Source organism: Choloepus didactylus, chromosome 18 (assembly GCF_015220235.1).
Source record: "Choloepus didactylus isolate mChoDid1 chromosome 18, mChoDid1.pri, whole genome shotgun sequence".
NCBI lineage: Eukaryota > Metazoa > Chordata > Mammalia > Pilosa > Megalonychidae > Choloepus > Choloepus didactylus.
The window spans coordinates 25598673-25624147 of record NC_051324.1 but is presented as its reverse complement, the minus strand read 5'-3'; the positions used below and the strand labels follow the sequence as shown (position 1 = coordinate 25624147).

Sequence of the window (25475 nt, the reverse complement as noted above, 5' to 3'; positions counted from 1 at the left end):
AACCGCCCGGCAGTGCAGGGCTTCTCTCACCTCGGCTACTGCGGACACCTCCCCCAATCCACTCCTGACCCTCTCCAATCTATGCTTCTGTGCTCTTCCAAATAGGGTAACTTGGCATCACACCTGATTCCCTTCTTCTGGGACACTGGAAGACCTGGGAACATGACGGGTCCCCACCATGGAACCACCCAGCTCGAAATCCCCCAGTACCTTCCTACTGCTCTTATGATAAGGACAAAACCTTCACCTGGACCCACCTTGGACCTTCAGTATTAACACACCACGCTCCTTCCCCTCAGGGCCTGCAGGCATCTTACTTCCGCCTGGGAAATGCTTCTCCTACCCTATGCCTAAGGGTTGACCTGGCTTACATGACACCCAGGCCTGACAGTGGGTTTGTGGGAAGTCTGAGGCCACCCCAGCCCTCAAGGTGCTCTTGTGCAAAATCGGTAGAGGTGCCCCTTCTCAGAGGCACTTCAAGTCCATGTGTTTGAAAACTGTGCAATAAACTGATATTAAAACCAGGCACTCTTGTCCCTTTGTTAGAAAACTTCCATAACAGACCACACCAACTGAAGCCCTTTTCTAGGCGGTGCCCTTATACGGCACCCAACCAGCAAATGACTGGCAGAACTCCCATGTCTGTAACTACCTGCAAATCTAGCCAAGCGAGACACCCTAAGCAGGTATCTATTCATCGGTCCTCATGAGAGAGGGAGACTTCACGGTGAAGGGCCATGTCTTGCTTCTGCTTAGCTCAAGTCAAAGCACAAGGTCCCAGCAAGTCCAGATAATGGAGGGGGTCTTTGGGTCTAAGCCAGGGTCATTAGAGGCCATGAATTGGCTTCTGCAAATGAGGCCAAAGCTTCTGCAAATCCGAGCAGGATTAGAAGTGACAGATACAGAAAGTCAGGTCACCGTGGGAATCAGCTCTCAAAGAAGGCCGGGGGTGAAGGGGAGGAAAGAAAACAGAAAATACGGGTAATTTGATGGTTGCTCTGATATACAGTCTGGACGGATTTTTACCATTTGGGGTAAGAAATAATTTCACATTCACCTGTGACCTTTTCCTGGCGAACTTCACCCATGGCACCTTCCCTTTGAGCAAATACTTTCCGAAACCCTGACATTAACAAGGACAAGCACTGTGACAATTCAGAGACCAAATGAAATTGGGTAGTTTCCTGTCACTAATCTGTGTGATTCAATGGCATTAAAAAAGAAGCCAGAAGAGAATTCATTCCTTTTTTACTTTTAAATGAGGCCCCACTTAGAGCAGAACAATTTAGATGCTGAGCCTTCTTAAGCAAACGGTCACTAGGGGATGGTGTGAAAGAACTTTGGATCTAACTCGTTTTCTGATTATTGCACCAAACTTTGAAATATTAGACAAGCACTACACTTATGATTTGTGTACTTTTCTGTATGTCATGCCTCAATTTAAAAAGTTATATCTAGCCTATGACCCAGCAATTCCAATCCTAAGAGAAATAAAACATCCCCCAGAGAAATAATATATATGAGAAATGAAATATATATGTAAGAGAAAACACATCAACAATAAGACTTATAATAAAGAAAAAAGAAAAAGAATGATTGTTTCATTCATAATAGTCCTGAACTAAAAACAGTCAAGGAATCCATCAGCAAACAAATAGATAAACAAATTATACACACTTACACAATGGAATACTATTCAGCAATAAAAAAGGTAGCAAGTAGTGACACACACAACAGTGATGAACCTCAAAAAGTACATACCAGATGATTCCATTTATATGAAGTCCTAGTATAAGCAAAATTAACACTATGGAGGGAAAAAAGTCAGAACAGTGGCTAATTCTGGAGGAGTGGGGCAGGGGTTGGCTGGAATGGGGCATGATGGAATTTCTGGGATGATGGTCAAGTTCTCTGACTTGACAGGGGTTTCGGGTGCACAGATGTATGCATTTACAGGCCTACCTAGGAGATACGGCAGGTTCAGTTCCAGACCACCACAATAAAATGAGTATCACAATAAAGCGAGTCACATGAAGTTTTTGGTTTCCCAGTGCATAAAAAGCTACATTTACACTATACTTTAGTCTATTAAGCATGCAATAGCATTACATCTAAAAAAACAATGTACATACTTTAATTAAAATGTGGCACAGAATTGTGGTGATGAACGCATAACTATGTTATCACACTGTGGACAGTGGATTGTATATCATGGATGATTGTATGGTGTGTGAATGTATTTCAATAAAACTGAATTTAATTAAAAAAAAAAATGTGGCACAGAGACACAAAGTGTGCACATGCTGTTGGAAAAGTGACCCCAATAGACTTGCCTGAGGCAGGGTTGCCCAAACCTTCAATTTGTAAAAAATGCAGCATCTGCGAAGCACAATAAAAGGAGGTATGCTTGTATCTGGGCTCACCAGATAAAACGCCTAAGATATGTGCATTTCACTGTATGACATTTTACCATAACAGAAAAGAAAAGAACCTTAAACAAATATTGAACTTAAGTTAATGATAAGCTTGCACAAGTGTCTGGCTGTTCTGTTCATCACTATTAAGATCATGAAAAGGCAAGCCACAAAGTGAGAGAAGTATTTGCAACAAATAATAGACAAATGATTGGTATCAGAATGTGAATATGTGGAGATCTCCTATGAATCAATAATAATGTAATAGAAAAAAGGGCGAAGAAAAGTACAGGCATGTAAATGAGGAAACTCAAATAGTCCACAAACACGCTCAACCTCAAAAGTCATCAGAGAAGCAACAATTTAAAGCACAAGATACAGGTTCACATCCACCATGTTGTCAAAAACTAAGTGTAGATGACACATTCTGACCCACTGCTTGGGGAATACACACTGCTTGAGGTTTTGGAGAGCACCCGAGCATTCCCCGGATGACGGGAAGAGACACAGAGCCTATGACCTCTTACTCCAATCCTAAGTACACATCCAGAGAAACCATGGAAAGGAGGTTTGCAATAGTAAAAAAAAAAAAAGTGGGAACAACCCAAATGTCCACCCAACCAGTAGAATAAATAAATTGGGTATATTTACACAAAGCAGTAAAAAATGAAGGCACCACAGTGACACACAACAAAGACGAATCTCAAGTACACACACAAATGTAACTATCAAAAAATGGAATATAGAAGATGGCAGCATAGAGAGGAGTGGAAACTAGTTAGTCCCCCTGGAACAACTAATAAACAACCAGGAACAACTAGTAAATAATCCGGAATAACTGCAGGGGGACAAACATGACTGTCCACTCATCATACACCAACCTGAATTGGGAGGAATGCCCAAGATCACAGCATAAAATCTGTAAGTAGAAACTGCAGAAACAAGCTGGGAGCCCCCTCCCCCAATGGCCTGAGCTGCAAAGCCTTGTGGTGCTAGAGAGCAGCTCTCTCTGTGCAAGTGAATACAGCTCAGCTGAGCTCCAACTGGGGGTTTAGTTAACAAGCGTGGACTGCTCAGTACAAGCTATGAATCCCCAACAGAGGCTTTTGGTGACGACTGACCTTGGAGAGGTCCTGTTTCAGCTCAGTGGAGAAAGCCTCAGCCATTTTCAGTTCCCAGCACTCTGACCCAGACAAGGGTGGAGACAGCACAGGCAGAATCTATTCAAATGCTAATGACCTCCCTCTAGGGGGGGTCTATCTTCCCTAAGAGGAAAGAAGTGGGACCCAGCTCTACTACCCGCCTTCCATTCAGAACCAGACCCCAGAGCCTGGGGAAAAACAGCCACAGGCCACACCTCCTTACACCAGTCTGGAGCTACAGGCTGACAGGTGCCACCTGCTGGGCAGAAAAGCACAGTTTGACCTGAGGCTTCACAGGGTGTACCAATCTTCTAAGACACACCCTCAGGGAAACCAGATACTAAATAGTTCTTCCTTCTGGAACCGGAGCCCATTTTGGTCTGGGAAAACCTGATTGGGACAACCAAGGAAACCATGCCTAGACATCAGAAAACTACAACCTACACTAAGAAAAACGAAGTTATGGCCCAGTCAAAGGAACAAACTTACACTTCAACTGAGACACAGGAATTTAAACAACTAATACTAAGTCAATTCAAAAAGTTTAGGGAAGATATGGCAAAAGATATGGACCATATAATGAAAACACTGGACATACATAAGGTAGAAATTGAAAGTTCAAAAAACCAACTGGCAGAATCTATGGAAATGAAAGGCACAACACAAGAGATGAAAGACACAATGGAGACATACGACAGCAGATCTTAAGAAGCAGAAGAAAACACTCAGGAACTGGAAAACAAGGAAACTGAAAGCCTACACACAAAAGAACAGATAGAGAAAAGAATGGAAAAATACGAGCAACATCTCCGGGAATTTAAGGATAAAACGAAAAGCAGAAATGTATGTATCACTGGTGTCCCAGAAGGTTAAGAGAAGGGAAAAGGGGCCGAAGCACTAATAGAATAAATAATCAATGAAAATTTCCCATCTCTTATGAAAGACATAAAATTACAGATCCAAGAAGCACAGCATACACTAAACAAAACAGATCTGAATAGGTCTACGCCAAGACACTTAATCAGATTATCAAACATCAAAGATAAAGAGAGAATCCTGAAAGCAGCAAGAGAAAAGCGATCCATCACATACAAAGGAAGGTTGATAAGACTATGTGCGAATTTCTCAACAGAAACCATGGAGGCAAGAAGGAAGTGGTGTGATATATTCAAGATACTGAAAGAGAAAAAACACCAACCAAGAATCCTATATCCAGCAAAACTGTCCTTCAAATATGAGGGAGAGCTTAAAATATTCTCAGAGAAACAGACAATGAGAGAGTTTGTGAACAAGATACCTGCTCTACAGGAAACACTAAAGGAAGCATTGCAGACAGAAAGGAAAAGACAGGAGTGAGAGGTTTGGAAAACAATTTTGGGAGATAGTAGCACAGCAATGTAAGTACACTGAACAAAGATGACATGAGTATGGTTCAAAGAGGAAGGCTGGGACCATGCGGGACACCAGAACAAAAGACAAAGGATAAAGACTGGGACTGTGTAACTCAGGGAAACCTAGGGTGCTCAATGATTGTAATAAAAGGCACAAATATGTTTTTACATGAGGTAGAAAAAAATGAATGTCAACATTGCAAGGTGTTAAAAATTGGGTGGGATTGGGGGGAAAATACAATCAATGCAAACTAGAGACTATAATTAATGGAAACATTGTATTATGCTTCCTTTAATACAACAAAGGCAATGTACCAAAGCTAAATGTATACGGTAGCTGGGGCGGGGGGTGGTGGATAGGGGAAAGGTATGGGACTCCTGGCATTGGTGATGTTGCCTGACTCTTTATTCTACTTTAGTTTAATGCTATCTTTACTTTTGTTGCTTTCTAGCTGTCATGGGTCTCTCTCTCTCTCTCTCTCTCTCTCTCTCTCTCTCTCTCTCTCTCTCTCTCTCTCTCTCTCCCTCTCTCTCTCTCTCTCTCTCTTTTTCTTTTTCTTTTGTCCCTCTACCTTCTTTGATTCTTACTCCTTGTTCATGGAAGAAATGGAGATGTCCATATATAGATAGTGGCAATAGTGCTGAATACATAAATATGTGACTATACAGGGAACCAACAACTGTTTACTTAAGACGGAATGTATGTATGGTGTGTAAACAAAACCGTCTTAAAAGAAATGGGTTGATGAAGAAATCTTGAGGGCATTATATTGAGTGAAATAAGACAGACACACAACAGCAAGTAATGCAGAGTCTCACTGATACAAGCTAATTATAATATGTAAACTCACAGACATGAAATATAAGTTACCAGGATATAGAATGAGGCTAAACAATGGGGAACGGTTGTTTATTATCAGCAGAATGTTCAACTAGGTTGACCTTAAACGTTTGGAAGTGGACAGGGGTGATGGTAGCATGTTGTGAGAATAACTAACAGTGCTGAAAGATGTGTGAAGGTGGTGGAAAGGGTAAGCTCAGAGTCATGTATGTCACCAGAAGGAAAGTTGGAGGTTAAAAGATGGGAATGTATAAAACAGTGAATCTTGTGGTGGACAATGTCCATAATTAACGGTACAAATATTAGAAATCTCTCTCACAAACTAGAACAAATGTATGACACTACAACTAGAAGTTAATAATAGAGAGGCATATAGGAAAAAAATATATACCCTATTGCAAACTATGTACTACAGTTAGTAGTATTTTAACATTCTTTCATCAACAGTAACAAATGTACTATACCAATACTATGAATCAACAATGGAGGGGGGTGGTTAGGGGTATGGGAGGATTTGAGTTTCCTTTTTTTTTGTCTTTATTTCTTTTCTGGAGTAATGAAAGTGTTCTGAAAATTGAAAAAAAAATGAATTGTGGTGATGGATGCATAGCTGTATGATGGTACCATCGACAACTGATTGTATACTTTGGATCTTTGGATAGTTGTATGTATGTGAACAAGCTCAATAAAATATATCTATATATAAAAAGGAATATAGTATGATTCCATTTATAAAAGTTCAAAGGCATGCAAAACCAAACAATGTATGGTTTAAAGATGTAAACCTGTATAGTAAAAGCTAAAATGACGGAAAGTTGATTTTAACAAAATTTCAGGTTAGTGTTTCCTCTAGGGATGAGAAAGAAGGAAGAGCCACTTAAAGAAGGGTAAAAAAGCAATTTCTAAGGGACTCGTGATGCACTATTCTTTAAGCTGGGTGGGCATGTGCCTGTTATTATTATTTAAACTGTTCATATATGTCTTATATGCTGTTTTGGATATATAATTCACAATAAAAAGTTCTTTTAAAAAATCAATAGATTTCTTATATTCCAACAATAACCAGTTAAAAAATAAAATTGAAAGACAAATCCTATTCCCAATAGCAACAAAAACCATTAAAAACCTAGGAACAAACTTAACAAGAAATATGCGCACAACCTCCATAAAGAAAACTATGAAACTTTACTGGGTGATAGCAAAGAAGAGATGATAGAAAAGAAGACATGAAAAAAATAAGGCACAGACCATTTTTCTGGATAACAAAACTCAATACATTTATTATTTCACAAATTTAATGTAATTCCACACAGATTCTAATGATATTTGGAAAGAAGCAGTGAAATTATCTTAAATGTCACATAAAAGAATGAATAAATAGGCAAGCATAACCAAGGACATTTTGAAAAAAAAATTTGCATTGACAGGTATCAAATATATATTATAAAGTCATAATAAAAAATTTTGGACTAGAAGAAAAAAGGTAAGATTAATGAAAAGACAGAAAGTCTGGAAACTAATATAGATGTTTGTAAACTGAAATAGAGCTGACATTTAAGGTCAGTTGGAAGGAAGAGGGAAGGGTAGCCCAAACCTGTTAGTACTGGTTCCTGGGGCCTGGGAGACAGAGAGATAAGGGAAGAGGGAGAATCTCTCTATTTGACATTTTGGACCTTTTGGATTCTGAACAACATGACTGTAATGCATATCCAAAGAATAAACTGAACTCAAAGAACTGGTCAACAATTTGGAAAAAAATAAAACCAAAGTCTTAACCTCACACCATAAATCAAAGTATGTTTCGACTGGATTCGAGTTGAACGGAAAGGCTGAATCCTAAAACAAACAAACCTGAAGAAAATATAGATGAAGATTTACCTGACTCAGGGATGCAGAAGACCTTACAAAACCAAAAGCAAAGGAAGAAATCATAAAATGAAAGGACTGATGGACTTAACCACATAAGCATTAAAATCTTCTATGTTTAAAGAAAAAATCCAAACCAAAAGAAACAAACACCAAACTGAGAAAAAAAGATTTGCTACATATATGTCAGTCAACACTTGCATGGATGAGTAAGCATAATAAATAAAATGCAGGTTATAAAACAGCTTATATATCATGATCTCGATTTCTAAACATTCTGCCACGGTCATTATGGAGGATAGGATCTTAAGTTTGTATTTTCTTCATGCTTTTCTGCATTTCCTAAAGCTTCCACAGTGACTGCAAATTACTTTTTTTTTTTTTTAGTCTTCATTTTATTGAGATATATTCACATACCACGTAGTCATACAAAACAAATCGTACTTTCGATTGTTTACAGTACCATAACATAGTGGTACATTCATCACCCAAATCAATCCCTGACACCTTCATTAGCACACACACAAAAATAACAAGAATAATAATTAGAGTGAAAAAGAGCAATTGAAGTGAAAAAGAACACTGGGTACCTTTGTCTGTTTGTTTCCTTCCCCTATTTTTCTACTCATCCATCCATAAACGAGACAAAGTGCAGTGTGGTCCTTATGGCTTTCCCAATCCCATTGTCACCCCTCATAAGCTACATTTTTATACAACTGTCTTCGAGATTCATGGGTTCTCGGTTGTAGTTTGATAGTTTCAGGTATCCACCACCAGCTACCCCAATTCTTTAGAACCTAAAAAGGGTTGTCTAAAGTGTGCATAAGAGTGCCCACCAGAGTGACCTCTCAGCTCCTTTTGGAATCTCTCTGCCACTGAAGCTTATTTCATTTCCTTTCACATCCCCCTTTTGGTCAAGAAGATGTTCTCCGTCCCACGATGCCAGGTCTACATTCCTCCCCGGAAGTCGTATTCCACGTTGCCAGGGAGATTCACTCCCCTGGGTGTCTGATCCCACGTAGGGGGGAGGGCAGTGATTTCACCTTTCAAGTTGGCTTAGCTAGAGAGACAGGGCCACATCTGAGCAACAAAGAGGCATTCGGGAGGAGGCTCTTAGGCACAACCATAGGGAGGCCTAGCCTCTCCTTTGCAGCAACCGTCTTCCCAAGGGTAAAACCTGTGGTAGAGGGCTCAACCCATCAAACCACCAGTCCCCTATGTCTGTGGTCATGTTAGCAACCATGGAGGTGGGGTAGGCAAATACCCCTGCATTCTCCACAGGCTCCTCAAGGGGGCACTACAATCTTTTTTTTTTTCCTTTTTTTTCTTTTCTTTTTTTTTTTTTTAAACTTTCCCTTCTTTTTTAAATCAACTGTATGAAAAAAAAAAGTTAAAAAGAAAACAAACATGCAATAAAAGAACATTTCAAAGAGACCATAACAAGGGAGTAAGAAAAAGACAACTAACCTAAGATAACTGCTTAACTTCCAACATGTTCCTACTTTACCCCAAGAAAGTTACCTAATATAGCAACATTTCTGTGAACTTGCTCCTACTATATCCATCAGAAATTAACAGACCATAGTCATTCCTGGGCATCCCCAGAACGTTAAATAGCTTATCTGTTCTTCTTGGATTATTGTTCCCCCTTCCTTAATTGCTCTCTATTGCTAGTTTCCCTACATTCTACATTATAAACCATTTGTTTTACATTTTTCAAAGTTCACATTAGTGGTAGCATATAATATTTCTCTTTTTGTGCCTGGCTTATTTCGCTCAGCATTATGTCTTCAAGGTTCATCCATGTTGTCATATGTTTTTCACCAGATCGTTCCTTCTTACTGCCGCAGTAGTATTCCATCATGTGTATATACCACATTTTATTTATCCACTCATCTGTTGAAGGACATTTGGGTTGGTTTCCATCTCTTGGCAATTGTGAATAATGCTGCTATGAACATTGGCGTGCAGATATCTGTTCGTGTCACTGCTTTCCGATCTTCCGGGTATATACCGAGAAGTGCAATCGCTGAATCGAATGGTAGCTCTATATCTAGTTTCCTAAGGAACTGCCAGACTGACTTCCAGAGTGGCTGAACCATTATACAGTCCCACCAACAATGAATAAGAGTTCCAATTTCTCCACATCCCCTCCAGCATTTGTAGTTTCCTGTTTGTTTAATGGCAGCCATTCTAACCGGTGTTAGATGGTATCTCATTGTGGTCTGTAATTTGCATCTCTCTAATAGCTAGTGAAAGCTGAACATTTTTTCATGTGTTTCTTGGCCATTTGTATTTCCTCTTCAGAGAACTGTCTTTTCATATCTTTTGCCCATTTTATAATTGGGCCGACTGTACTATTGTCATTGAGTTGTAGGATTTCTTTATATATGCAAGATATCAGTCTTTTGTCAGATACATGGTTTCCAAAAATTTTTTCCCATTGAGTTGGCTGCCTCTTTACCTTTTTGAGAAATTCCTTTGAGGTGCAGAAACTTCTAAGCTTGAGGAGCTCCCATTTATCTATTTTCTCTTTTGTTGCTTGTGCTTTGGGTGTAAAGTCTAGGAAGTGGCTGCCTAATACAAGGTCTTGAAGATGTTTTCCTACATTATCTTCTAGGAGTTTTATGGTGACTTTCTTTGTATATTGAGATCTTTGGTCCATTTTGAGTTAATTTTTGTGTAGGGGGTGAGGTAGGGGGTCCTCTTTCATTCTTTTGGATATGGATATCCAACTCTCCCAGTCCCATTTGTTGAAAAGACCATTATGACTCAGTTCAGTGACTTTGGGGGGCCTTATCAAAGATCAGTTGGCCATAGATCTGAGGGTCTGATCTCCGAATTACTCAATTCGATTCCATTGATCTATATGTCTATCTTTGTGCCAGTACCATGCTGTTTTGGCAACTGTGGCTTTATAATAAGCTTCAAAGTCAGGGAGTGTAAGTCCTCCCACTTGGTTTTTCTTTTTTAGAGTGTCTTTAGCAATTCGAGGCATCTTCCCTTTCCAAATAAATTTGATAACTAGCTTTTCCAAGTCTGCAAAGTAGGTTGTTGGAATTTTGATTGGGATTGCATTGAATCTGTAGATGAGTTTGGGTAGAATTGACATCTTAATGACATTTAGTCTTCCTATCCATGAACATGGAATATTTTTCCATCTTTTAAGGTCCCCTTCTATTTCTTTTAGTAGAGTTATGTAGTTTTCTTTGTATAGGTCTTTTACATCTTTGGTTAAGTTTATTCCTAGGTACTTGATTTTTTTAGTTGCTATTGAAAATGGTATCTTTTTCTTGAGTGTCTCTTCAGTTTGTTCATTTCTAGCATATAGAAACATTACTGACTTATGTGCATTAACCTTGTATCCCGCTACTTTGCTAAATTTGTTTATTAGCTCTAGTAGCTGTATCGTCGATTTCTCAGGGTTTTCTAGATATAAGATCATATCATCTGCAAACAATGACAGTTTTACTTCTTCTTTTCCAATTTGGATGCCTTTTATTTCTTTGTCTTGCCGGATTGCCCTGGCTAGCACTTCCAGCTGCAAATTACTTTTATCATTCAAAAATAGGAATATTATTTTTGACAAGTTCAAGCTTGGGCAGAGGGTCCAGTTCTGGTTGAGGAAGCTGCCTGCAGACCATTGACTCTGAAAGTGAGATCCTTGGTGTCCCCAGAGACCCCAAAAAATAACCACTGAAAGAGAGGCGGGCTTCTCCCCATTGGAAGAGGGCACAGTGGGAAACCTGAATCAGGGAAAATCCTGCCCTGTGCAAAAGGGGAGTGTGCCAGCTTGGATGCATTATGTCCCCAAAACACCATGTTCTTTGATGCAGTCTTGGGGGGGCAGATGTATTAGTGTTGATTAGGTTGGAACCTTTGATTGAGTGTTTCCATGGAGATGTGACTTAATCACCTGTGCGCACAACCTGCGACTGGATAATTTCCATGGAGGTGTTACCCCACCCATTCAGGGTGGGTCGTATTAAATCACTACAGCCATATAAAAGAGCTACAAACAGAAGGAACTCAGTGCTGCTGCAGCCAAGAGAGTCATTTTGGAGACGGCCATTGAAAATAGACTTTTGCTAGTCCGGAGTTTGCCTGGAAGAAACTAAGAGAATATCTCCAGATGTCTAGAGAGGAATGTCCTGGGAGAAAGCCATCTTGAAACCAGAACCCTGGAGCAGATGCCAACCATGTGCCTTCCCAGCTAACAGAGGTTTTCCGGACAGACGCCAATGGCCTTTCTCCAATGAAGGTACCCTATTGTTGATGCCTTTCCTTGACACTTTATGGCCTTAAGACTGTAATTTTGTAACCAAATAAACCCCCTTTATAAAAGCCTATCTATTTCTGGTGTTTTGCAAAACAGCAGCATTAGCAAACCAGAACAGGGAGGCTCATTTGAGATGGCCCCAAGGAGACCAACTCAGATGCAGGTGATTTCAGCCTGAAAGAAGGAAGAATTTTCACTTACATGAGCTTCCCCGAAATGTGAAGCATTACACATGTGAGCTCCCCGTCAGACCCTGCAGAACGCAGGGAGGATGGAGGAAACACTTTGCATATCAGGAAAGAGGTTAGACTAGATGGCCTTTTTTTAAAATTTATTTTTACTATGTGTGTTGTGCAGTTCCATGGATTTTTTTTTAAACATTTTTATTCCAGTAACATTACATACAAACTAAAATTTACCCTTTTAACCACAAATATATAATTCAGTGCTGTTTAGTATGTTCAAAACGTTGTACTACCTTCACCACCATCCATTACCAAAACTTTCCCATCATCCCAAATAGAAACTCTGTCCCTTTTAAGCCTTAATTCTCTATTCCCTACCCCCACCCTGTCCCCTGGTAACCTATATTCTAGATTCTGACTCTGAGTTTGCTTATTCTAATTACTTCGCATCAGGGAGATCATACAATATCTGTCCTTTTGTGCCAGGTTTATTTCCCTCAACATGATGCCTTCAAGGTTCATGCATGTGGTTGCATGTAACAGCTGCCTCCAAAAGATAATCCTATCCTTTACAACCCTGATCATTCTGTTCAATAAAAATTTGATGCCTCAAAAATATTTACTTCTAATTATTTAAGTACTTTTCCTTTAAAAAATTTAAAACAGAAGTATACACTTAAAATGAGTGAAATTTGTGGCATATAAATGGTACCCCAATAAAGCTATTCAAAAATTTAAAAATATTTCTCTTTGTTCACCCTTCCCCTACAAACACAGTGCTCGTCCCCTCTGCCTTTCCCAGGAGGTTACAGCTATCATTAGCTTGGAATGCATCTTTCTAGACGTTTTTATATGCTTTTATCCATATGTGTGTGCATTGCATATATTTGCATTCATAGAAAACACAGAGGACTAATGTGTAAACATTTATATAAATGGCATCATACTGAATTGATCACTTTGCAACTTGCTTTCTTCAATTTATAATCTCAGCAATTCATCCATGTTGTCACATAAAGATCTAAGGGCTTCCACATCAAAGCCGCATAGTATTCCAAGGTATGAAAATACCAGTTTGGCTAGTGATTCTACCACTAGAGACCACACTGAAATGGTGTAGTGGTTTGTAGTGGTTTCACCTATGCAAACTGCCGCATAGAGGAGGGGGCAAGATGGCGGCATAGAGAGGAGTGGAAGCTAAGTAGTTCCCCTGGAACAACTACAAAAAACCAGAAACAACTAGTAAATAACCCAGAATAACTGCGGGGGGACAAACGAGACCATCCATTCGTCATACACCAACCTGAATTGGGAGGAATGCCCGAGAACACAGCATAAAATCTGTAAGTAAAACCTGCGGAACCAGGTCGGGAGACCCCCTCCCCCATAGCCCGAGCTGCAAAGCCTCGTGGTGCCACAGAGAAGCTCTCTCCCAGCAAGCGAATATAGCTCAGCTGAGCTCCAACTGGGGTTTTAAGTAGCGAGTGTGAACTGCTCACTACAGGTACGCAGCCCCAAAAAACAGACAGAGGCTTTGGGTGACGACTGACCTGGGAGAGCCGGAGGGTTGCCTTGGACTCGGTCTGAAAGGGACTATCTGTTTCTTTTTGGCTCAGTGGAGAAAGCCCCAGTCATTTTCAGTTTCCAGGGCTGTGACTTGGGGAAGGGTGGAGACAGCACAAGCAGAGCGCGAGACTATTGAAATGCTAATGACCTCCACCTGGGGGGTCTGTCTTCTCTAGGAGGAAAGGGGTGGGGCCCTTTCCATTCAGAACCAGACCCCAGAGCCTGGGGGAACACGGCCATACCTCCTCACACCAGTCAAGAATTATAGGCTAACAGGCGTCACCTGCTGGGCAGAAAAGCACAGTGACCTGAGGCATCAAAGGGTGGAGCAATTTTCTAAGACACACCCTCAGGGAAACCAGATACTGAATATTTCTTCCCTCTGGGACCTGAGCCTGTTCTGGTCTGGGAAAACCTGATTTGGATAACCAAGGAAACCATGCCTAGACAACAGAAAATTACAACCTACACTAAGAGAAACAAAGTTATGGCCCAGTCAAAGGAACAAACGTACACTTCAACTGAGATACAGGAATTTAAGCAACTAATGCTAAATCAATTCAAAAAGTTTAGAGAAGATATTGCAAAAGAGATAGAGGCTGTAAAGGAAGCACTGGACATGTATACGGCAGAAATCAAAAGTTCAAAAAACCTACTAGTAGAATCTATGGAAATGACAGGCACAACACAAGAGATGAAAGACACAATGGAAACATACAACAGCAGATCTCAAGAGGCAGAAGAAAACACTCAGGAACTGGAGAACAAAACACCTGAAAGCCTACACGCAAAGGAGCAGATGGAGAAAAGAATGAAAAAATATGAGCAACGTCTCCGGGAACTCAAAGATAAAACAAAGTACAATAATGTACGTATCATTGGTGTCCCAGAAGGAGAAGAGAAGGGAAAGGGGGCAGAAGCAATAATAGAGGAAATAATTAATGAAAATTTCCCATCTCTTATGAAAGACATAAAAGTACAGATCCAAGAAGCGCAGCGTACTCCAAACAGAAGAGATATGAATAGGCCTACGCCAAGACACTTAATAATCAGATTATCAAATGTCAAAGACAAAGAGAGAATCCTGAAAGCAGTAAGAGAAAAGGCATTTACATTACATACAAAGGCAGCTTAATAAGACTATGTGTGGATCTCTCAGCAGAAACCATGGAGGCAAGAAGGAAGTGGTGTGATATATTTAAGATACTGAAAGAGAAAAACCGCCAACCAAGAATCCTATATCCAGCAAAGCTGTCCTTCAAATATGAAGGAGGGCTCAAAATATTTTCTGACAAACAGACAATGAGAGACTTTGTGAACAAGACACCTGCCCTACAGGAAATACTAAAGGGAGCACTACAGGGTGATAGAAGACAGGAGTGTGTGGTTTGGAACACAATTTTGGGAGATGGTAGCACAACAATGGAAGTACACTGAACAAAGGTAACTATGAATACGGTTGAGAGAGGAAGATGGGGAGCATGTGAGACACCACAAGAAAGGAGGAAAGATAACGACTGGGACTGTGTAACTTGGTGAAATCTAGAGTATTCAACAATTGTGATAAAATGTACAAATATGTTCTTCTACGAGGGAGAACAAGCAAATGTCAACCTTGCAAGGTGTTAATAATGGGGAGGCATTGGGGGAGGGATGCAATCAGCATAAAGTAGAGACTGTAACTAATAGAATCATTGTATTATGCTTCCTTTAATGTAACAAAGGTGATATACCAAGGTGAATGCAGATAAGAGGGGGGGATAGGGGAGGCATGTTAGACACTTGACATTGGTGGTATTGTCTGATTCTTTATTCTACTTTGATTTAAGGTTATTTTTCCTTTTGCTGCTTCCTAGCTGTCATTTTTTTGTCTCCTCTTTCTTTTGCCTCTCTACCTTCTTTGACTCTTCCTCCTGCCTTGTGGAAGAAATGTAGATGCTCTTGCTTAGTATGAGCAGAATGTTCAATTAGGATGAACTTAAATGTTTGGAAATGAACAGGGGTGTTGGTAGCAAGATGTGAGAATAACTAACAGCGCCAAATAGTGTGTGAATGAGGTGGAAAGGGGAAGATCAGAGTCATATATCTCACCAGAAGGAAAGTTGGAGGTCAAAAGATGGAAATGTATAAAACTGAATCCTATGGTGGGCAATATCCATGATCAACTGTACAAATACTAGAAATCACTTCATGAACCAGAACAAATGTATGACAATACAATTAGAAGTTAATAATAGAGGGGCATATAGGGAAGAACTATATACCTATTACAAACTATATACTACAGTTAGTAGTATTTCAACATTTTTTCATAAACAGTAACAAGCGTAGTATAACAATACTAGGAGTCAACAATTGAGGGGGGTTGGTTAGGGATAGGGGAGGTTTAGAGTTTCCTTTTCTTTTTTTCTTTTTTCATCTTTCACTTTATTTCTTGTCTGGAGTAATGAAAAGTTTCTAAAAATTGAACAAAAATTAAGTGTGATGGATGCACAGCTGTATGAGGGTACCCAGGGGCAAGTGATTGTACACTTTGGATCTTTGGATAATTGTATGGTATCTGAACAATCTCAATAAAAAATGAAAAAAAAAAAAAAAAAAACTGCCGCATAGACCATCCCAGAACTTGCCACCTTGTGCACATGGGCCAGTTTCTTTCGGGCAGACCCTAAGAAGTAGAATCGCCACGTCATAGGTGTAGACACATTTTTTTATTTTAACATGTCCATCATGACACAGCTTTCCAAGCTCCACATTCCATGAGTTTATCAATCTGAGCCCTATAAAATTTCTTCTTGTCAGGTTCTGCCCAGCATTTTCTGGGGCACCGCGCGACTTAGCTTTGTCCCGTTACCCTTCCTTCTATTCACATCACACAGCACTGAGATGAGCCACCCCATCCCTGGCGGCCCTCAAGCACTGGCTGCTGGTCCTGGCTACTTATTGAGGGGCTCACGAAGGGGAAGAAGGCCCTTCTAACTCTAAGACATCGTGTCTCTGAGTCAGAGGATATGGAAGGACACCACTGTCCATGAACAAGAAGAGGCGGGAGCAAGAGGAAACTTTTCTAACCCCCACGTCAACTCTACAGCCTGCACGGGCCAGGCCGGAGATGGTAATGCACCGGCATGTGAATTAGGCATGAACATAGCTGCGTGAGTCAGGCTCACGCTCCTCCCCAGGTGAGCCCACCACCAACCTCGTAATGATGTCCACCGTGGTCACTGCGGTGCGCAACTGATTAATTGCCATGGTATAACAAGTGCTTTTACATAAGGTGCCAAGTACGTAATTGTCTTACATAAGGTGCTGCGGTATTTTTAGCAGCATATAACTGCCACCTGCAAGGAGGAGCCGCTCTCCCAGTGAATGCCGCTAACTGTACGGGCTGGTGCAGGACTTGAAATGCCAATGTTTTGCAGGCAGCTCACTATGTTGGAGGATTAAGGGTGTCAGGCCCCAGTAGATTCCGCAGTCAACCTGATGTTCCAACAACCAGCAGAAGGTGATACCCACCACCTCATTTACCCCACAAGCATCACGGCAGTGAGAAAACGGCCAGGTTGGACACTCAGCATAACCCAACTGTCCACCTGCTAGCTAAGCGAGCTCTCCCCAAACCCAGCAGAGTGGGAGGGGAAGGAGAAAATCCGAGCTGGCCAAGGCCCTGCATCCACACCCCCAGCACCGTCTGCTTTGGGAACCTGGGCTCACCGTCATATCACCTCCCACCTGTCACAAGAAATCTAAGGTTCCAAGCACAGGGAAGTCAAAGGTGTGCTCTCTCTTACAGGGGGACTGGCGTGTCTGTATTCACTTCCTGGGTTTAGGTCACTGCTGCCCCTTTTTTTTTCCTGTTTTGTAAATTTTGATGAAATACAACATAAATACAGAGAAGTACACATATCAAACCGGATGCATCTTTCCAGTATGCAGATCAAGAAACCAAAAATTATCAGCATCCCAGAAGCCCATCACGCACTTCCAGGAAACCACTACCCTGACTTCCAACACCTTAAACTCGTTTTGCCTTTTTTGCACTTCATATAAATAGAATCACACAGTACATGCTCATTTGTATCTGGCTCCTTTAACTTGGCATTATGTTTGTGTGATTCATCCATGTTGCTGTGTGTGATTCTGGATTGTTCATTTTCACTGCAATATACTGTTTGCATGAATATATCTCAATTTATTTGCCCACTCTACTGCTGATGGACATCAGATCTTTTCCATTTTGGGGGTTATTACAGATTGCGCTGCTAGGAACATTCTAGTACTTGCCTTTTCACTGCAACTTTTTGCCCATTGTAAGATATGGAAAGTTGAAAACCACTGCTTTAAGCCTGCAATCTGGGGAAAACCAACCTGCCCCACCTCTCCATTTCACCCTTTCATCTTTTAAACGCAATCCTTCCACTGTCTACACAGCATCAAGTAACAAGCACCAGTCATTGGCACCAGACTCGTTGGTCTAAAGTCCACCTCTACCACGGACTTGCTGTGTGTCCTTGGACAAGCACATAAGTGTATCTGCTTCTCTCATTTAACATGGGGATAACAAGAGGACTTCCAGTTCATTTGGTTGAGGATTAAATAAGAATGGAGTCTGCACACGGTAAGCACTCAATCAATGTCAGTAGCTAAGATTATGGCCAAAGGTACCCAGCATTTCTTAGCACCCCCAAGGCCTCTGCTCTGGGTGGGCCCTGCTGGGGCATCTGTGAGCAAGGCCCTGGCAGAGGAGATGGCGCTGAGGACAAACAACATGCCCGCCTCCTCTGACTGGAGCCGAGCTGCACGGACGTGCCCCTGTCCCGCCACCAAACACACCCTGTCCCTCGGCCTCTCCAGGCATCCAGAATGTGCCGCAGCCGCAGCTCCTGTCCTTCTACCCACAGGGCACTGGATTTCACTCAAAATGTGACCTAAGCCAGGGTCACCCTTCCAGGGTCACTGTTAATGGTGTGCCAGCAGCCCAGTGACAAGCTGCCGGGACATCGACAGTGCACAGAAAATGCTGCCTGAAAAACCTCATTTAAAAAAAAATGTCCATCTTGCCCTTATGGAGCTCGTTACTGCAAAGGAGAGGCTAAACTTGCATATAATTGTGCCTAAGAGTCTCCCCCCGAGTACCCCTTTGTTGCTCAGATGTGGCCCTCTCTCTCTCTCTCTTTCTCTCTAACTGAGCCACCTCAGCAGGTGAACTCACTGCCCTCCCCCCTACGTGGGACCCAACTCCCAGGGGTGTAAATCTCCCTGGCAATGAAGGATATGACTTCCAGGGATGAATCCGGACCTGGCATCATGGGATTGAGAACATCTCCTTGACCAAAAGGGGGATGCAAAATGAGACAAAATATTTTCAGTGATTGAGAGATTTCAAATGGAGTCGAGAGGTCACTCTGGTGGACATTCTTATGCACTATATAGATAACACCTCTTAGGTTTTAATGTATTGGAATAGCTAGAAGTAAATACCTGAAAATACCTAACTCCAAACCAGTAGTCTGGAATCCTGAAGATGATTATATAATAATGTAGATTACAAGGGGTGACAGTGTGATTGTGAAAACCTTGTGGATCACACTCCCTTTATCTAGTGTATGGATGGATGAGTAGAAAAATAGGGATAAAAACTAAATGACAAATAGGGTGGGATGGGGGGGATGGTTTGGGTGTTCTTTTTTCACTTTTCTATTTTATTCTTACTCTGATTCTTTCTGATGTAAGGAAAATGTTCAGAAATAGATTGTGGTGATGAATGCACAACTATATGATGGTACTGTGAACAGCTGATTGTACACCATGGATGATTGTATGGTATGTGAATATATTTCAATAAAACCGAATTTAAAAAAAAAAAAAGTCCATGCAAAAGGAGAGTGAAGAGGAATATTTTATTATTTTGGTCAACAAAGACAGAAAAAGCCCCTAGAAGCAGAGTGCCCAGACCTAGGGGCAGGAGACGGGGCCAGCACTGCTGGTTGCCATGACAGCCGTAGTTCACAGCAGGAACTCAGTTGCATATGACAGTGACCTGAGGAGAGAAGGGAAGGATGGCTCCTAAAGAAACTTAGTTGAAGGCACTTCTGTTTGGGGTTGGGGGTTCTGTTGAGCAAAAAAACCATTCAAAAGTGGCTTAAGGCCAACTCAGCAGGTAAACTCACTGCCCTCCCCTGACGTGGGAAATGACTCCCGGGGTATGAATCTCCCAGGCAACACGGGACAGGAGATGAGCCTGGACCAGGCATCGTGGGACTGAGAAAGCCTTCTTGACCAAAAGAGGGAAAAGAAATGGAACAAAATAAAGTTTCAGTAGCTGAGAGATTTCAAATGGTGTCAAGAGGTCAATCTGGAGGTTATTCTTATGCATTATACAGACATCCCTTTTTAGTTTTTAATGTATTAGAATAGCTAGAAGGAAATACCTGAAACTGTTGAACTGCAACCCAGTAGCCTTGATTCTTGAAGACGACTGTATAACTATACAGCTTATACACTGTGACTGTGTGACTATGAAAACCTTATGGCTCCCACTCCCTTTATCCAGTGTATAGACAGATGAGTAGAAAAATGGGGACAAAAATTAAATGAATAATAGGCAGTGTGTAGAGGGGATGGGATGTTTTGGGTGTTCTTTTTTTGCTAGTATTTTTATTCTTATTCTTATTTTTTTGGAGGAATGAAAATGTTCAAAAATTGTAGTAATGATGGTATATGATGGCACTACATAATGGTACTATAAACGACTGTACACTTTGGATGATTGTATGGTATATGAATACATCTCAATAAAATTGCATAAAAAAGAAAACAAAACAAAAAAAAGTGGCTTAAGGGAAGGAAATGACCCAAGGGCCCTTGAGTGTTTCTCTCTTCTACCACTTCAACTCAAGACAAGACAATACCCGGCCTGTTTCAAGGCCTCCTGGTGATGTCACAGCCTCCCTGAATCACAGGTTCCACCATTAACCATCTCTTGTGCTACAAAGTCCTTTCCTGGAGTCCAACAGAGTTCCAAGCAACCAACTGATCAGGACACCAGTACCTCCTGTACACCTGGGTCAGGTGTAGGAGGGCCACAGAAAACTTGTACCACAAACATCCCAGATGCAAGTATATGCCTTCCTAGACAAACAGCAAATTCTAGCATTCAAAAACAGTTCCAGGAGTCAGGCAGACTTGTGTTCCCACCCCAGCTTTGCCGACCCACAAGCTGTGTGAGTTAGGCAGGGCCCTGGACCATTCTGTGTAAAATGAGGACAGCAATCAGAATGCCTGCCTCCCTGAGTGGCATGAGGGAAAAAGAAAATCAGAGGATGCCTGGAAAGACCAGCACCCAGTCCAACAGGTCATGACGGCTCAATAAACAGCTACCGTGATTAGGAGCCGGGAAAGCATCTCTCACATCCGTGATACAATTGGGGGCTTATGGCAGAGAACAAACTGTTCAACTGTGTGGTGCAAACTGTAATCCACCCATCAATATGCATGGCAGGAGTGCGCACACACGGGAACCGGATACCAATGAACAGTCCAGGAAGGAGGGGGAGTTTGAAATGGATCCTGAAGGATAAGAAAAAGCCATTCTTGGAGGTTTGGGGGTCTTTTCTTGAACACCTACAAAATGCCCAGCCCTGGGGATCCAGAGGGAAAGGAAACAGCAGTCCAGGATGCAAGGGGATGCAAAATCAGCAAGCAGACAGCTGCAGGTGGTGGACAGAAGGGCACAGTGGAGAATGCCAGGAGAGGGGCCATGGTCCAACCTGAGGGAGGGGAGCAAAGGTTTCCCAGGGAAAGAGCACCTGATCTGAGAACCAATGGGTAAGGTCGAGGGGTCCAACCACAGCAGGGAGGTAAGAGGTTAAGGGACTGGAAATGGGTTGGAGAGAGCAGGGTCACATGACTGAGAGTTGAGATCTGTGTTTTAGGAAAGCAGGAACCTCTGACAATTCCTAGGTGGGGCAGCGACAGGGTGAGAGCAGCGTCCAGGGACCATTAGTCTGGCGGTGACATGCCAGGTGCCGGGTGGACTGTGGGGGGCAGAGGGGCCTCCATACTCTGGTTGAAGACCATCAAGGCCTGGAGTAGTCTGGTCCCAAAGGGGAAGGGACAGGCACAAGAGACGCTTGTGAGAAAAGGATGATGTGACTGAGAACCAGGGAAACCCACTGCTGGAGAGGAAAGCGAGGGCAGTCGTCTAGGGAAGGCAGCATCCAGCCCTGGGCATACTTCATTTGGGGTGACAGTGGGGCATCCAAGGAGGCAGAGACAGGACTGGGGTTAGAAAACAGATGAGGAAGCCCTGAGGACTCCCAAAACAAGTGCCCCGAGAAGCTAAATACTGGGCCACACAAACCAGTCCCAGTAAGGAGGGAAGGGGGGACAGAAAAGAAGAAACAATAAAGAAATAAGAACAAAGCTAGGAAAGAGGCGTGCCCCAGACACCACAGCAGAGGCAGAGGGCTGCAAGGAGGACCTGGGCCCAGAGAGGGACCACTGCCCAGGCAGAGAGAGGCAGGGCTGACAAAAGAGCAGTGTTTGGAAACAGTGACTTCCCAGAAAGCAGTTTCAGCAAAGCGCTGGGGCCCGTGGCCAGGGTGCGGAGGAGGGAGGAGGGCGGAGGGAGGCGTGTGTGGAAGGAGGCAGCAGGTGCAGGGCACTTGTTGGGAAAATGTGACAGAGAAAAGAGGAAATGAAGCTGATGGCTCAGATGCATGTTCTTTTCCTTCTAGAGATGGGAGGTCAGGTGGGTGTCAGAGGCAGGGGGTGGAGGAGCCTGGAGATCAGCCTCTCAGAGGTGTGGGGCAGGGGAGGAGCAGAGGCCTGAGTGCCATCCTGGCTCTGCCAATGCCCTTACCAGGGTCTTCAGGGACCCAGATTAACCCCTGCCCTGGACTGCTGGGAGAATCAAAGGGGAGCACCATTCCCCGCCTCTGAAAACCCAGCAGCTGCGCAGATGGAAGGTGATACTGATCCTTCACCTGAATCCCCCTTGCTGTGATCCCACTGAAGATGGGTTATCACCTACAGCATTCACATCTCCCCCAAGGAACTCCGGGGGTCGAACAGACCACCCAGGTGGATGATCAGCCTTCTGAGCAATGCCCCCCACTGATCTCCCAGCGGAACCCTCGCTGCAGCCCCCAGAAAGGGGGCTCCTGTACCAAGAGTGCAGGTGTCATGGGCACCACGGGGAGCCCGGACGGTGAAGGCACAGAGGCTCCCCCGCTGAAAAGCAGCTCCCCAAAGCCTTCCGCCTGGGAAAAGCAGAGGTTGACTTCACTGCTGGGAGTGGACTCCGGGGGGGATGGCAAACAAGCCCGGGGCAGGCCAAACGAGGTGGGCAGGGAGAACCGCGGGAATCCAGTCGCACCAATCGGAAATAGCCCCATTCAACGTGCCATCGGAATCCCACTCCTAACCAGGGGCTAAAACCCAAATGTCCAGGGCCCGGGGCCAACACAGTGTCCCCCACGCCAATCTTCGGGAATGTCGGATCCTCACCAGAGGCAGGGCCACGTACGGAGGGACAGTGGCGCCCGCCCCCCGGCCAGCGCGCGGGCTCCGGCAGCAGGGCGGCCCCGAGGCTCCTCCCGCCCGCATGTGCGCGCCCCGGCAGGCGCTCTGTAAACACCGCGCTGGTGGCCTCGCTCGCCGGGAAAGTCACCCCAGCGCCGCCTGCTGTCCGCAGCCGCCCTCGCTCGCCCTCTCGCCGCCCCCTCCCCCACTGTCGCCCCCACTGCCGCCCCCGAGTCCCCCGAGGTCGGGCGCATGGCGGGCTCCCCAGGGTGTCCCGGCCAGGCTGCAGGCGAGGGACCGAGTGCAAACCGTTCCCAGAGGCCGGGCCCTGCGGCGCTGCCCCGGCCAGGTCAGGTCCAGCCCCAGGCTCTAGGCGAAGGCAGCGGCGGGCGCGGCCGGGGAAGGGAGCCCGGCCCGCGCCCCGCCGGTTCCCGGGACTCGCCCCCGCCCCGGGCTCAAAGACCTTCCGGCTCCCACCCGCCGCTCCCGGACCGCCCTGCGCGCTCCCTCCGGCCCTCGCCATGGGGCCAAACGCACTTGGCGGCCCTCAGAGCCCCGGCCCCGAAAGGGGGAGCGGCCCCACTTCAGCCAGACTTACCTGGGGGGTCGGCCCTGGCCGGCCGGGCGCGCTCCCTGGCTGCCCTCTGGCGGCGGCCGCGAGTACCCCGGCGCCCGGCCCGCCCTCTCCGACCCGGGACCTGTTGCCGCCGCGCGGAGAAGCCGGCCCGAGGTCACCTGGTATACCCGCCAGGGCCCCTCCGGGTGGCTATCCTCGCCCACGGAACGGGTCTCAACGGGCACTTCTTCTATTGGATAACAGACAGCTCTATCTTTAAGCAGTTTCGAATTCACAAACAGAAACCCAATACCTACATTTATAAAAATGACCCGTTCCTAACAACCCCAGGGGGGCAAAAGAAGGGCAAGGATAGGTTCTAGCACCCGGAATAGTACCTGGCACTAGCTGGAGCTCAACAACTATTTGTTGAATGAATAAATGCTACACCAAAGTGGGGACAAGCCAAGGCAACTTGCTGCAGACACTAAAGGAAGCAGCTGCAAAAAGCTAAGGCTTTTATCAGCGGAGTGTCTTGGTCCCATCATTTCCAAAACATCTGCGGATGTTCTCCATTTCCGCACTCTGAGCCTCTGTGACTGGCTGTGTACCCAGGTGGGGTGGAAGTGGGGGAAGAATGGAGGGCGGGTGCTAAGCCAGCAAGGATTAGACCCCAAAAATTCTTAAGAAATAATTCCCTGGGATAACCCTGGAAATCAGGAGGTGAGTGATAGCTGATTCTGGGAGTATTGGTTTCCAGCCTTTCGCAGGGGCTCCCTCACCAGTGTCTCAGGGAGCCTGGGGCAGACCTCCTTTTGGGGTTTGGGTCTTCCTTGGATCTGTGACCTCGGGAAGGTGAGCATATCTCTCAAAGCCAGCGTTGTCCGGGAAACTTTCTGCAGTGATGGAAATGTTCAGTATCTGTGCTGTCCACTAGCCACATGTGGCTAGTACAACGGAGAAACTGAATTTTTAATTTTAATTAATTAAAATTCATTAAATTTCTATAGTCATATGCAAAATGTCTGGCTGTGCAAAACAGAGATGATAGTAGTCTTGTTGTGTGATGGGGTAGGTAAAGCTCCCCACCCTGCCCCGGCCAATGCCTGGATACCTGTAAAACACTCGGCAGCAGCTATTAGCTCACAGTCATCACTATCATCACTGTACCAACTCTACAAACTCGAGGTTGGTGGGGATTCTCCCCAGGCTCTCCAGCCCCCTGCCCAGCCACGACCACCCGTCCAGGAGTTCCTCACGCCACAGCTTGAACAGCTTGATGACAGCGCACTCATCCTCTCTGGCGAGACCCTGCCTCTATTTGGACCGCTGACCACCTAAAAAAAACTTATACACTGACCGGAAGTTACTTCCCTGTGGCACCTCCTCTTGGCCATAGAAAGCTAATCTCCTGGAGCTATTTGCTTCTTCAATATTCAAATTTTCTACAGGCCCCGCCCCAATCAAGATGGCGGAGGGAGACGCTTCAAGGCCGTGTACACCATAGACGATTTGAACAAATTGCAAGAACACCTTACTCAAAACTGCAGAAACATCTTACTCAAAGCTCCAGAAAAGAGTAAAAGGACTGCAGTAACAGGGCAAACGCCAAATCAGGAAAAAGTCCATTTAAAAGCAGTGGGATCTCCAAGAGCCCTACCTGCCCCTCCTCCACCGTCCCCGGCTGGTTGTGGGGCCAGCCCGCTCCCA

At 44.2% G+C, this 25475-nt stretch overlaps 1 long non-coding RNA gene across 1 annotated transcript; it reads right to left on the bottom strand.

Annotated features, from left to right (window-relative positions):
* Positions 1-2276: 2276 nt before the first annotated feature.
* On the bottom strand, positions 2277-23894 carry LOC119513671. The gene is made up of 3 exons (XR_005212683.1): positions 23808-23894; positions 7565-7624; positions 2277-2379 (listed from the first exon to the last, which is right to left on the bottom strand). It is a non-coding gene; the product is annotated as an uncharacterized LOC119513671 (long non-coding RNA).
* Between the last annotated feature and the right edge of the window lie 1581 nt (positions 23895-25475).